At 42.4% G+C, this 14217-nt stretch overlaps 1 protein-coding gene across 1 annotated transcript in view; it reads left to right on the top strand.

Moving 5' to 3' along the window:
• The window catches only part of RSF1 (remodeling and spacing factor 1), a 73569-nt gene that overhangs the window by 923 nt on the left and 58429 nt on the right, over positions 1–14217 (top strand). The window lies entirely within an intron of this gene.

Genomic DNA, 14217 nt, shown 5'->3' with positions numbered 1-14217 from the left:
TCTCCTCCCCACAAACACAGACAGCCATTGTGTGCCACCTCCATCCCTCTTTTCTCCCCCCTCCTCCTCCCCCGTCCCCTCTTCCAATTGCGGGGGGAACAAGCTGTGGCTGCTCGCTGCTGCTCCCCCGCCGCCACCTGAGACGTGCGAGGTGGAGGGATAGGTTATGCACTCCGCTGTTTGCTTTCGAGCTGCTCTCGCTCTCCTCTCCTCCCTCTCCAGTAGCAGGTTTGGTTGCCAGACTCTCTAATCCCAGCTGCCCGCGGTGGATGCGGGAGGGCCCGGGCCAAGAGAGCAGCCTGGGGAAGGAGGGCTCTGTGGAGGCGGCCGCAGGAATACAGAGGGGAGGGAGCTTGTTGCTCTTGATCTCTTGTCTCTGTTATTCGTTTGGTTGTTGCCTCTGCACTCTTGCCACATAGGGAGCCCGTGCAGCTCATGGCGCATGCTCGGCAAGGCCCCTTGGAAACTTCCTGCTGCTGGAGAAGCCCGGCTCAGGGCTGGTTTTGGTCCGACAGCTCTTGCCTTTCCGCCAAAACGCGCTCGCTCTCGCCTCCTTCCCCACCAAGCCCACCCTGTCTGGAGTGGGGAAAGCGGGGAGAGTGTGTGTGTGCGATTAAATCGGCGTGTGGGTGTTTCCTCATGTAAAGGAAGTTGCATTTTGCTAAGCGCAGGTGTCCTGTCTGTGAATTCTCAACAGCCACTGCTGAAACAGAATGAAACATGATTAGCGTGTTTTCTTCTCGTGTTGTCTGTCAATATGAAAGAGCTACAAAATTCTTAAAACAGGGTTAGCTTTGTGGAAAACATATATTTGGATTCAATTCCCCAACACTTCTGTACCCCTTACATTATATGAAGGACTGTCTTGGTTTTGAGAAACCATTTAGAAAAAAACATTGTTTTGTTAAACTGTTGCAAGACTTATTAATAAAAGCCACTAACACGTTTAAAAGTTTGAATTTTTAGTGAAAACAGTAATTTCAAAGTGGTGTCTGCAAAGAAAACTAGTGTTCTTATTGTGTGGCGCTAATTAAGTGAATATGTAAGAGTAATTTAGCCATGTGAACTTCAGAAAAAATAAAACTGAAAGGGTGAGATAGTGGCCTGTGTTTTAAAAATGTGCATTTTATTAAAAAACATTGCAATTCCTGATGACTTTTAGTTGCATGATGTATGTTGTCAACAGTTTTACTGCATGATTTTTTTTCTAAAAAGATTTGAAGTTACTTGTGTTATGGAGTTTGCTTTATGGGTTGATTTGATACTTGTCAAATTTTTTTGACTTTTCTTTGTATCGCCCTTCCTGTTTGGCAAGGGACGTGTTATTATCCCTGCTTTAGAACAGCCCCCCAAATGGGAGCAGATGCAGTGTCTGAAGTACTTTGCTTGTGCCTGGGTAACTGATATAATTATAGAGATAATTCTCATCTCTTAGAAAGAAAGTGTGGAGGATAGTGTGGAGAACTTGGATAGTTCTTGATGCTTTGTCTGGTAATTGGTGAATATCTTGGATATCTTTTTCCTCGATAAAACCAAGTCGTGTTTGGTCGGTGGTGCTGGTACCTGTTACCTGGTATATTTTGTATTTCTTGGAAAATGGCTGCAGTGATTAGATTTCTTTACATGGTTTTTACTTCAAGTAGTCCTCCAGGTGGTGTTTTTAAGGGTACAAGTCATAAAGTTGCTAAACACTGATGGAAAACTGAAGGGGTTCTTTTATTTCTGAACAGCTGTTATTTACAACTATGTGTAGTTTTCCTTGGAATGCAAAAGGATTTTGATTTCAGTTTGTGATGTACAGTTAGTTTCACTTTTGATACCAGTATTGCTTGACAGTCTATTTGCAGTGACATAATAAAATCTAAGGAAATAGCTACAGAGCCTCAAAGTGTTGGGCTTTTTCTCCTGAAATTTTAGAAACTGGAGCAAATTTTAAATCTCAGCTGTGACATAACACTTGTTTGTAGCTCCTCTTCATATTAATCTTACAATCAAGGAAGGGAATAAGTAGTTTCAGAGTTTCCTTAATTATCTTTACAACTATTTTGATGCTCAGCAGTTTAAAAATCTGGGGAGTGGGTTTGTTTTTTCTTTTTTTCTAAGTGTGGCCTATATTGTTTTGTCTGAAGAGTTACTTTTGGGAGATGCCAGCAGAAGTTACTTTCTTTGTATTAGGAGCCCCAAGGAAAGCAAAGAGCTTAAGTTTGGATGTTGCTCAGTAGTTGTATAACAGTCATATTTTCTTTCCTGTTAACAATTAGAACAAAGTATTTGCTCATTGTTAAGGAAGCAAGGTATAACCTTTCCGTACAGGAAGGGATACTGAGCAGATGCTGACAGCTAGGAAGCTATCAGTTATTTCTTCGAGGGTTTTTAGATTTTTGTTATCACACAGACAGCACTTGAGCTTTGCTGTATTACCTCTCCTTAACTGAGAATTTCAAGATATATAGTAAAGACAGCAGTGCTCAGATATGAATAATCTTCAATGGTAGTCTGACTAATTGAGATATCAAATTAACCTGTATTAGTACCACATTAGATGCTTTAACCAACCGTACACAGGTTGGGATTTAGTGGGTAGTGTAAAACATACTTGCCTGGGAAAAAGAATGTATGGTGTTGATTTTACCCATTGCTATTGAATAGTGGAATAAACTGATAGATCTGGAAACAGTCTGCTACTTACAAAAGCTCTGTGATGAAGCAACCTAATTTTTCTGGCTGGTGGCTCATTTAAAAGTTGCAACCATTCAGAAAAAGTAATATGACCTATAGTTATCTGGTGAAGGTTTTATTTTATGAAGAATAATTATCTTGCCTTTATGTGTGCTTATTCTTGCTTTAAGTACAATGTTGTGACTTGAATTGCAGTTTTGACAATCTTGAATGTCTTAGGAAGGAGTAAAGTTGAGTGTCTGTCAAGATGGTGACTATGTTAGCTCACAAAATTTTCTAGTTGATACACCTCCAAAAGCAAGTTATTTTTTATAGGATCTATTAAAAAGCAACTGCTGTGGTTTAACCCCAGTTAGCAACTCAGCCCCATGCAGCCACTCACTTACTGTCCCTTGGTGGGATGGAGGAGAGAATTGGAAGGATAAAAGTGAGCGAACCAGTGGGCTGAGACTGGCAGTTTATTAGGGAAAGCAAAATGAGGAATTCATTCGCCACTTGCCATGGGCAGGCAGGTATTCATCTCCAGAACAGCAGGGCTCCATCACATGTAAGGGTGGTTTGGGAAGACAAATGCCATGGTTACCAATGTTCTGGTCTTCTTTCTTCTTGCCCCAGTTTTACATGCTGGTCATGGCACCATATGGTCTGGCTATCCCTTGGGTCATTTGGGGTCAGCTGTCCTGTCTGCATCCCCTCCCAACTCCATGTACACCTCCAGCCCTCTCACTGGTGGGGTCAATGAGGAGCAGCGAAAGATTTGGCTCTGTGTGAGCATTGGCCAGCAATACCAAAAGCAACTTGATACTCACAGGCACAGGTTGCCCAGAGAAGCTGTTGCTGCTCCATTCCCTAGAAGTGTTTGAGGTCAGGCTGGATGGGGCTTTGAGCAAGCTGGTCTAGTGAGAGGTGTCCCTGCCAATGACAGGAGGTTGGAATTAGATGATCCCTAAGGTTCCTTCCAACCCAAACCATTCTAGGATGATCAACACTGTTTTGAGTACAAATCCAAACCAAAGCCCCATACCAGCTACTATGAAGAATATTAACTCCCAAGTCCACCACAGGAACCCATTATATGGTTTTAGCTGGAACTTCTGGTGGCTGAGAGCTGTCATTACAACCATATTGCTGTACTTTTAGGTGCAAAATTAAGGAAATGATACAGATCACACTGCTTTATGCTGTGGTACTGCATTGCCTTTGCCTCTGCTTGCTTCCAAAGGCAAAACTGCAAACTGGAACACATCACAGGAAAGCAATACTTGTTCTCCTTGTTCTTACAAACATACGCTGTAGTGGCTTTTTTGTTTGCTTGGGATTTTTTTGCTTAGTTGCTTTTTTTCTTTGTGTTTTGTGGTGGTTTTGTTTGGTTTTTTTGTTGCTTTTCTTTTTTGAGGGGAGAGAGTTATTACTTGCAGTGGAAGAGAAGGTGCAAATTTAAATAGTTAAAAATGTGGTAGAGGGGAGCAAAAACTATATTTGTATTTAGGGCTGTGTTTAAGGAACCACGCTATCAAGTCACCACCTCCTTTGTGTCGGTAAATAGCTTGAGAATCGGTATAAATGTTAATTAAGCACTTGGTCTCTTGTGAATGAAAATATTAGTAGAATGTTAGCTTGCACAACAGAAATCTAATTTTATACTTGACTACGCAAAATACTTACTTGTTTGCCAGGTTCCCTGGTGTGTGAATGGGAGAACCTCTCCCGGAGGTGAATGGCATCTTCCAAAGCGCGCTAGGCTGCATTAGCTCATTGATTTTTGCACGCTTTTCTTGGCAGTGTGGCGTTTGATTTGTTCTTCATTGAAATGGTCACAAGTACACATGCTCTGTGTATTCTTTCACTAAAATTGCATCAAAATCTTGTTGGTGAAGAGCATGCTAAAGGTGGTCTTGAAAATAGCAAATGAATTTTGTGTGGATTTCCATTATGAAGCACTCTTCCATACTCTCACTGCATCTCAAATTTCTTAATCACCTTTGACTCTTGACAGTCACCCTGACAGACTGACCCAGCCTGGAAGATTGTTGCTTAATTACAGCATGAATGTGTTATGTTTGTTTGGAGTGTTGTAATAAAACCACTCTGCACATGTTGACTGGGGTTTAAATGATTTAGAGAAAGACATGATGAGCTGCAAATGCTGGGTAGGAGGTTCATTTTTCTGGATCTTTTCTCCCCTTTTCTGTCTTTGTAATGAGTGCTTAGGTTAATGGCAGGTAACTTACGGAAAATCTGTGCAAACCAATTGTAGAGAATACTTACTACTACATTGTAGACCTGAAAAAAAGTCTTTGGGGTAGCGTACTTCAAAGCAGTAAGTTATATTTTATAAGATGCTGTATTTGCTCTGAATCTCCTGAAACATTTTTTCAAATTAATTTGGCTATTGAAATAATTTGTTTTCAGTAGGTTATGTTTGGTTTTTTTATTGTCCTTGCAATACCTCTGAAAAGCAATACAATGTTAACCTCAAGTGTTCTTAACCATTCTCTGAAAAAGTTAATTGTTAACTTTTATATAAACTGCTGTTGAATATATCTGTAGATGGGACAAAGATGCCTGAAACTTTGTAGCTGTTTAATATAACAAGTGGAGTCAACTCTATCTAATGGCAGGGAGCTTGACGGGCTTTCAAGCTCAAGATTAGCTGTGTTCCCAATGAAAAGAGTAGTGAAACGGTGTTCTGGTAATGTGATTGATTTTTTTTTTTCTTATATTTAATGTTTAATATCAAGCATGTTTATGTACTATTGATCAGAAGTTACAGGGTTGAATGTGACTCTTAGGTAAAGTTGTGATACATTGCAGTAACTCATTCACAGTGGATTGGTTAGTATAAAAAGTAGGTGATAAATGTGATATGGAAGCATGTGAAGCATTGCTTCATTTTAAGTTTAATAATTGTTATCGTACATAAGATTTATTCCTGGTTTCAATGAAGAAGTATTAATTCATGTGGTGTCCTCTTACATAGATGGCCAAGTTCCAACATATCGTGTTGGTGGTGTCTGTAATGCTAGATGGGTGGAGTTTATTCTCACATTATATGGTGCTGCATCTTCTTCGTTAACGTCATCATATTAAGTGTGTGGCTGTATCGATATTAGAAGTTTTCTACTGCCCTAAAGCTGTATCAGGAGGTAATGCTTTTCATCTGCTCTGCAGGCCTGAGTGTTCATGTCTTTTCACACCCTTTCCTTTGTGAATAAGGAATTTTAACTGCTGTTCTGAATTAGTCAAGTAGTTATCCACCTTCATGCAGGCTGACCTGACTGTATTTGTGGAATGTAAGTATATAATAGTGCCTTCCTGCTGCATCTAGAGACAGAACCAAAACATTTATGTCAAAGCCATTAATTCACCACCTGTTAGTAAAATGCTGCATTTTTAACTTAGCAAACTTTAACTACTGGAAAATAAAAGCATAGTTAGTGAACTTTAGAACTTGGTGTGGTTTTTTTCTGTGCTTGTTTCATTTTTTACTATGATGGAGGCTCTACATTCATGTTTCTAGGCACCAAATTAAATCATTTGTTGAAGCCATTCCAGTGACTTGGAGCTGATATCCTTAAACAGCATAACAGGGTTAAGTCTGGAGAAAGTAAGTAGCAGAGGATCATTCTTGCACCGACTTCATGGCAAGTAAGTCTCACATGCAGAATAAACTCATCTGCTCTATGCTTCAGTCAGTGTGGATTAATCTGACATTAAGGTCAATGTGCCACATCTACACAGGTTTTTCAGTTCTTCATTTAAGAAGTGAAGTTTACCTTGGAAATAATAATCTAGTAACTATTCCTATTTCGTTAGTTTTTCTGTGGGGAGACTTCACACCTTTGTGTGTTGAACTGGCATGTCAGCTCATCCCACTGTGCTTTCATATTTAAGCTGTTCATGCAATTTTAGGTAGACTCCACATCTCATGATCCTGGCATAGAATCCAGAAAAACACTGTACTTCTGGTGAGAGAAGCAGTTCAGTCTCTTTCCAGTAATGCTGCCCATTTGAAAGAGATGACAGAATGCCATATGGAATGGAAAAAAGGAACTTGGGACACTGCTTTCAGGCATAGATGAGCTACAGAGCATCTGAGACCCCCCCCTCACAAAGCTCAGCCTTCCTGGGGGTTATGCAGATTCTGTTGGAGCATGTGCCTCCATCAAGGAAGAGCAGTATGCTTTCACTAGGTGGCCTTATTGAATTCCAGCACAGTTTGGGTGCTACAGAACTGGAGAAAAAGCTTCTCATATTACTTCCAAGTCAGAGTCTTAAGGCTTATTTCAAGACAAGTGTATAAGAACTGGGAATGTAGGTGAGAGTTCTTGTGGCCGGTATGAGATGATGTTCAGTGAAAAGTTCCATGGCAGTGCTACACTGTGGTACGTTTGTATTGAAAAACTTTATGAACATCAAAGTGATTTGTGTGTGACCCCATTATCATGTGAAAGGTGGAAGTTATGTTTTATATAGCAGTCCATCAGCACTTTGTCTTGGCCAACTTCAAAAGTTTGCAGAAGCTCTAAGAGTTTCTCAGAATATTCTCCCCGCACCCATCTTTGTAGCTTGGGGTCCTCCTGAGTTTTCAGTACTTACCATGAACTTCTTTTCTCTTGTTTGGGATTACTTCAAACTGTACTGTCTAGTGTAAGAACAGTTAGCTGATAGACATGTACAATTATTAGTGTCCACTAGTAGTACGTACATACAATAGTACATACACTTCGGAGTTCATCCCAAAGCTGACATTTAGATTACAGAATCACAGAACACATCAGATTGGAAAGGAAAACAATGGGTCATCTGGTCCTACTTCTGTGCTCAGTCAGGGTCATCCTAGAGCACATTGCGCAGGATTGCATCCAGACAGTTCTTGACCATCTCCAGCGGGAGACTCCACAACCTCTCTGGGCAGCCTGTTCTAGTGCATGGTCATCCATTCAGTAAAGAAGTTCTTTCTCATAATCAGGTGCAACTTCTGTGCATCCATTTCTGCCCATTGCCTTGTGTCCTAGTGCTTGGCACCACTGAGGAGAACCTAAATCCATCTTCTTGGCACTCTCCCTTTAGATACTTACATAAATGGATGAGATCCCCTCTCAGTCCACTCTTCTTGAGGCTGAACAAGCCTCAGCCTTTCCGCCTAAGTGAGATGCTCCAGTCCCTAAATCATTTTCATAACCCTCCACTTGACCTGCTCCAGGAGCTCCATGTCCCTCTTGTACTGAGGAGCCCAGAGCTGGACACAGAACTCCAGATGTGGCCTTACTGGGGCTGAGTGGAGGGGCAGGATCACCTCCCTCACCCTGCTGGCATTGCTTTCCCTAAGGTATCCCAGGATACCATTGACCTTTTTAGCAACAGGAGCACTGCTGGCTCATGCACAACTTGTCCACCAGGACCCCTGAGTTCTTGTCTGGAATGAGCAGAGCTGCTTTCCAGCAGGTCAGCCCCCAACCTGTGCTGCTCTGTGAGTTTGTTCTTTCAAAGGTGCGGCACCCTACATTTGCCCTTGTTGAATTTCAGAAGTTCCTCTCTGCCCATGTCTCCATCTCTCTCTTCTGAAGGACCACTCCTCCCAGCTTTGTGTCACCAGTGACCTTGCTGCAGAGGCATCTACCCCTTCATCCCAGTCATTGATGATTAGTCAAACAATACTAGGCTCAGTATAGAACCTTGGGGGACACTGCTAGTGACAGGCCTCCAACTAGACCCTGTGCTGCTGATTCTGACCCTTTGGGATCTGCTGTTCCACCTTGCTGTCTACTCATCTGGTCCGCATTTCCTGAGTTTTTCTGTGAGAATGTTGTGAGAGACAGTGACAAAATCCTTGCTAAAGTTAAGGTTCACAATATCCACTGCTCTCCCCTCATCCATCCAGGTAGTTGTTTTAGAAGCCAATTGGGTTGGTCAAGCATGATTTAATGAATCTGTGCTGACTACTCCTGATCACAATGACAGAAAGAATTCCTTTGTGTGGGGTGAAGCAGAGGACAGGAGCTACTGAACTGTCAAGAATGGGAAGATGATGAATAGATAACTTGATGAAGAATACTGTGACTGTGTGCTCACTGCTGCCTCAAAGCCAGTAGTCTTGAAGTTCTTTGGAAGTGCCCATTTTAATATCAAGGTCTCTCTCTGGGCCATACAATGGTACTTAGTACAGCTGTGTTCCTCCACATTTATGACATCTGGGAGTTGATGGAGGACTTTGTGTTACCTGCCATCATTGGGATAAGTGTCCTCTGGTATCCTCCCAGGACAATCTCTGTTGTGCTCCTCCGGGAGGAAAAGCAGGTATATGGCTGGTGAGAGAGCTGAACTTGCATTCCAGGAGTATCTCCTGATGCAGGCATTGTGCACTGCAGGGATCACCCAGCCCATGGTGGGGGAATGGCCAGACTCCCTATGTGGGCTGCAGTGCTGTGGAGCACCCTCCCATTGTGCTGCAGGCTCTTTGTTACTCCCTACTTGAGCACTGATGATGGGGCAGAGCAGTGCAGCAGTGTTTGATGGCTGGCTGTTGATGTTTCTTGAGTTCAGTAAAATGTTTAAAACATTGAGAAATAATAAAACTTGTAAAAGATGTGTGTATCTTTTTATTTGCTCCAGCCTTGCAATAAGAGCATAGTGTTCAGTTGTGGAATACAAGGTCTGTGGCTATCCATAACACTAATCTTTCTACCCTATTTCATTATTCTTTTTCCTCTTCTATTTTTTGTCCAAAGTAATGAACTTTACCTCAGCTCATCTATAAAACTGAACAAACATTTTAGCATTAACAGGTATTTCTTAGTGGCCTCTACCATTTGTCAGTCTCTCATATTCCGCAAGAGCTAAACAAAGCTCTTAAAGCACAAACAGCAGAGAATTTCTCAGAACTACTGTAGAAATTCTGACCATGTTGATATCTAGTGGTCTGGGGAAAACAATTTCTCTAAGTGAGAGGAGGCCAATTTTTCAATATTCCTGTTTCACCAACTCTGTTTTAGTATTTAATTTCTTTCCGTTATGATTGTTTAGGTCTTTTAGTGCTTGGGAGAAGAATGCTGCTTGTACCCTTGAACTCACAGGCTTGGTTGATATTTGAAGAATGGGTAGGAAGCAAGTTTACCTTACCTACCTTAATCTTGAAAATCCTCTTTTCCAGGAAAATGGTACTTATCAGTATGGAGCTCTGCCTGGTTTTTTGGTTGTCTAGGGCTGTACCATTTTTCTATCCTAACAGTTATCCTGAACCAGTAGTATGCTGAAGAAAGCTGGTTGTTTAGGTTCATGTGTAAATAAACACTTTTCCTGCTCTACTCAGTGTCCCTCTGGTACTGTCCTGGCTGTTTTCCAACTCATCTCCAGCTATCAAGGAGCACCAGTGCCAGGCCACATTTATTGCCTTTTAGTATTAATGACTACCAGGATTATAAAGGTTTCCTCCTGAGAACGAACTGGGATGATTCACAAAAGCTGTATTAATTAGTGAATGATAAAGTGTGGAAATTTTAGTTTGATCCCAGAGCCTGCAGTGTGGTGTTCTGGTAGTTATCAGAAATATATTGCAATAAAGCATCCAAGGTGGAGAGCTGTGTGGTTGGGTGCAACAACAACAAAAAGGAACATTTAACCCCCTCTTCCAGTATTGCCTGTAGGTGGTAGTTGAGAGGGAACCAGTTTAAGCTGGCATAAAGTGGCCATGTGAATGCCCTGCTTTGCAAAAGACACCGCCATTAAGTGACAAAATTATCCCTTGAAATGTATATTTAAGCTTAGACAAAATCTGTGGCAGACAGCATTAGCTGACCTCCTAAATAACATGTTAGCGCTGTGTATGAAGGTTAAGAAAGTTTAGCAGCAGGTAAGAAAAATTCATACAGCAACAAGGGAGACCTTGTAGGTTTTTTGGAAGACCTGTGCTTAATAAAGGGAGACCAGAAGGAGTAATCATAAGTCAAGGAATAAAAGCACTGTGTCCTTGATGATGGAGCATGTTCACAAAGCTAGTAGATATCTCTGAATGCAGGTTTTGGACAAATGGGACTAGGATGGTGAGGATAAGCCTAAGGGCTAAGGGTTTGTATGCTGGGTAGAAATTTTTTGAAAGGTGGAAATCTAACCCTGCTGAAGTCCAGGAAGAGAACGTATTCATAGCTAGCAGTAGAAAGAAGGAAGCTAAAAAGTCCAAGGGGAATTTGCAGAACATATGAACAGAAAAAAGTCTTGTGTAAAAAGAAAAATCTAGGAGACATGGATGGCTAAAATCAACAGCCACAATGCAATGATTAAAATGATTGTTACTGACAACTTAAATAACCTCTTTGCATAAGGTGTCATTATTAGGCTAATTTGTGATATCTTGATTCTATTGCCTTTCTGGCAATAATGATGAAATATTGTAAAACTGAGGTATTAGGAAATGATGTAGAGCACGGTTAATAATGTGGAAGCATGCTGAGTTGCCTGGATTAGGTATTAGCTCAGTTTTCTGAAAAAGTTTGAAGTACAGCTGGTAAAAAAAAGAGATGTGTATTTGAGTAAAGAAATGGAAACCAGAGTGACTTGCATGTTTTAAGTGCTTTAGCAAAAATTTAGGAAATCAAAAGCAAGGAGTTTTTACATCTAGTTTTGATAAACTTCATGAAATTGTAATTTCATAGTTCTAATAGTTGTAGTAGTTATTCTCCAGAGAGAAATGTTCTACTGTTTTCTTTTGGAAGCATGGCTAGTTCTTCTCAAGCAAAGATAGATGGCTCGTGTGTGACATATGCTTACATATAGATGCAGTCTTTTTAAGGAGGTCACGATTAAGGTGGTTGACTTGGCATTCCAGAGCAACCTTATGTGGCATGACCCAGATCATAACTCTCATGCCCAGCCCTTTTTTTGATGTTATTCTTTGTGGCAGGAGGAATCAGGTGAGGCATGGAGAATGTTTTTAGCCTTTACAGTCTATAGCCCAGCGTGTTAATCCAAACTGATGTTATCAGTGGTCTGTGTTCTTGCTGTTGATTTTCAGTTAGGGTTTGCTGAGGAGGGGATTTGCTTTCTGTCCAGGCCTGGCAACCCTACCTGGCAGAAGGCTGGCAGAACATGAGGGAGTGCATCACTCTAGCAGAGTCAACCACTGAGCGTGCGTCAGCATCCAGAGTGGTTATCAGTTCAGAGGGAAAGGACCATCATAAACCTTAAATTGATTAAAGAACAGGAATCTGGTTAGAAAAATAGATTATTTTATTTGTCACTTTAGTATAAATAAAGTAGAATTCTTAATTTCTTTAATATTTATTTTTTTAATAGCATGGTCAGTTAATCTCATTTGCCAAGAAACCAGAAGGACATGAGTTGTTTTTAAAAAGATCAAGGTGTAAGGTGGCTAATTCAGCCTAAGGGGAAACACTGCTGTTGATAAAATGATATTGCCAATGGGCAACAAAACTGCAAATGAAGGAGAGTTGTAAGTATGTATTATAAAGGAAAATGTTTCTAACAAATGCATCCCAGGATATTTAAAATTAGCTGTTAGCTCAACAAAATATAGTAATTTCACTACTGTAAGGCGCACCCTTTTGACTAAAATTTTCCCCTGAACCCGGAAGTCTGCCTTATAGTCTGGTGCGCCTTATATAGTGGACGAAGTTGCGAAATTCACAAACCTGGAAGTGTGAGTCGCAATGGGGGGACAGTACCGTGGGAGCGCCGAGTCAGGGGCGGGAGCGGGCAGCCGCAGCCGGCCGGAGCTGTGCGGGGAGGGAGGGAGCTGTCCTCGGCCCCGGCTCCGACGCGGGGGGAACGAGAAGCCGCCGAGCGGCGCCGGCCACGACCTGGGCAGAACGAGGAGCTGCTGGGCAGCACCGGGCGTGGGGGGAATGAGGAACCGCCAGGCAGCCCCAGGCGCGGGGGGAACGAAGAGCCACCGGGCAGCACCGGGCACAGGGAGAACAAGGAGCTGCCGGGCGGCACCCGGTGCAGGGGGAGCGAGGAGCCGCCGGTGGCTGCAACCCAGGTGTGGGGGAAGGAGCCGTCAGTGGCCGTGGCGGCTGAGCCGCAAGCCGAGCTGCACCAGCCAGTGCCGGGCAGGAGTGCCTGGGCCCACGGCAACTGTGGCCGCCGGGCAGGGGAAGCCGGGACTTGCGGCTGCGCAGTGGTAACCAGGAGCTGCGAGCCGTGCCAGCCAGTGCCAGAGGCGGGCGGGAGTGCCGGGGCCCACCCGTACACGGGGAGGGCGCCTGGGGCTGCATTTAAAGGCTACGCCAATCTGTGAAAAATGTTTGCAAATTGAGTACTTGCCAGTAAAGTCCACAATCGCGGGATTCCATTACTAATTCGTTACTTTGTTGCGCACAGATCTTCGCTACAAAAAAAAAGTGCACCTTATAGTCCGCTGTGCCTTATATGATCTACAACATTGCGAAATTTGCCAGCTCCCGGGGGGTGCGCCTTATAGGCAGGTGTGCCTTATGGTTGTGACATTACTGTACTCTAGGTAGTATTGTGATAAGTTAGGAAATCGTGCTTATTAACATGGACGTAGCATGAGGAGTGGGCTGAGAATCATACCTAAAATTGGGGTATATATTGAGTATGTGTATCTGCCTCTTGTTTTGTCATTTGCTTCTTTGCAGCTCCCTTGGTTTTAGTGCTCAGTGGCGGCAGCTCCACCTTGAAAGATATCACAGAACACAGAGGGAGGAGGACTGCATGACAGCTTATACTGTTGACTTCAGATGATACTTTTTAAAGTATTCAAAGCAAGGCTCCTAGAATTTTGTATTCCTTTTATATCGTAGAACCAGAAAAATGGTGTATTGAATGAAACTCAAAAGTAATTGAGATTTATATGCCTTTCACATGTTCTGTAATTGCAGCCGATGGCTGCAAATTATTATTGAGGCCAGAGCCCAGAAATATTTAGAAACTGATGAACCTTGAGTTGTAATGAAAATATTTTAAAACTAAACTAAGAACACAAAATTTCTTGCTTTTATATTAAGCCAGGCTCTATGAAAAGATGATTTAAAGCTAACCTAGGGGCAGGTAGTTTTGTTACATGCGCTGTGGGTTTTCTTTATGCACATTCTGAAACAGCAACTGATGGTCACTGTCACATCGAGTGATATGCAACATGGCTCATTGTTTTCTTTTTTGAGTGTTGTGCACTCTCACTTTCTACTGGTCAGTGTGTTCAGCTTCCTTTCTGTCTGTTTTGTCTTATATGGGAAGGGAAGGATTTGATGGCAGAAGTTTTACGCTTTCAGATACTGTTGTGTGTTTGGGTAAGTGTGGCACTTGCCATCTGTCTGCAGCCCAAACCGCTGGGTTCTTCCCAGATCCTGATAGCATCTGCCTGTGGTTGTGTGGGTTGGAGGGTTTGTATTCTCAGACATGAGGACTGAGTGATGGCAGGCATTATGGAAATGGTAGCTACAAATTCAGTGTCCCTTTAGGCTGTTACCCTTGTCTTACTTTCCAGCTGATAATAGAAGTTGTGTAAGAGGTGGCTGACAGCAGCTGAGCCCAAGTTACTGAGAGGCAACAGTGCTGCCA

The sequence above is a fragment of the Catharus ustulatus genome, chromosome 2, assembly GCF_009819885.2.
Source record: "Catharus ustulatus isolate bCatUst1 chromosome 2, bCatUst1.pri.v2, whole genome shotgun sequence".
Classification (NCBI taxonomy): Eukaryota; Metazoa; Chordata; class Aves; order Passeriformes; family Turdidae; genus Catharus; species Catharus ustulatus.
This window is presented reverse-complemented; position numbering and strand designations above follow the sequence as displayed.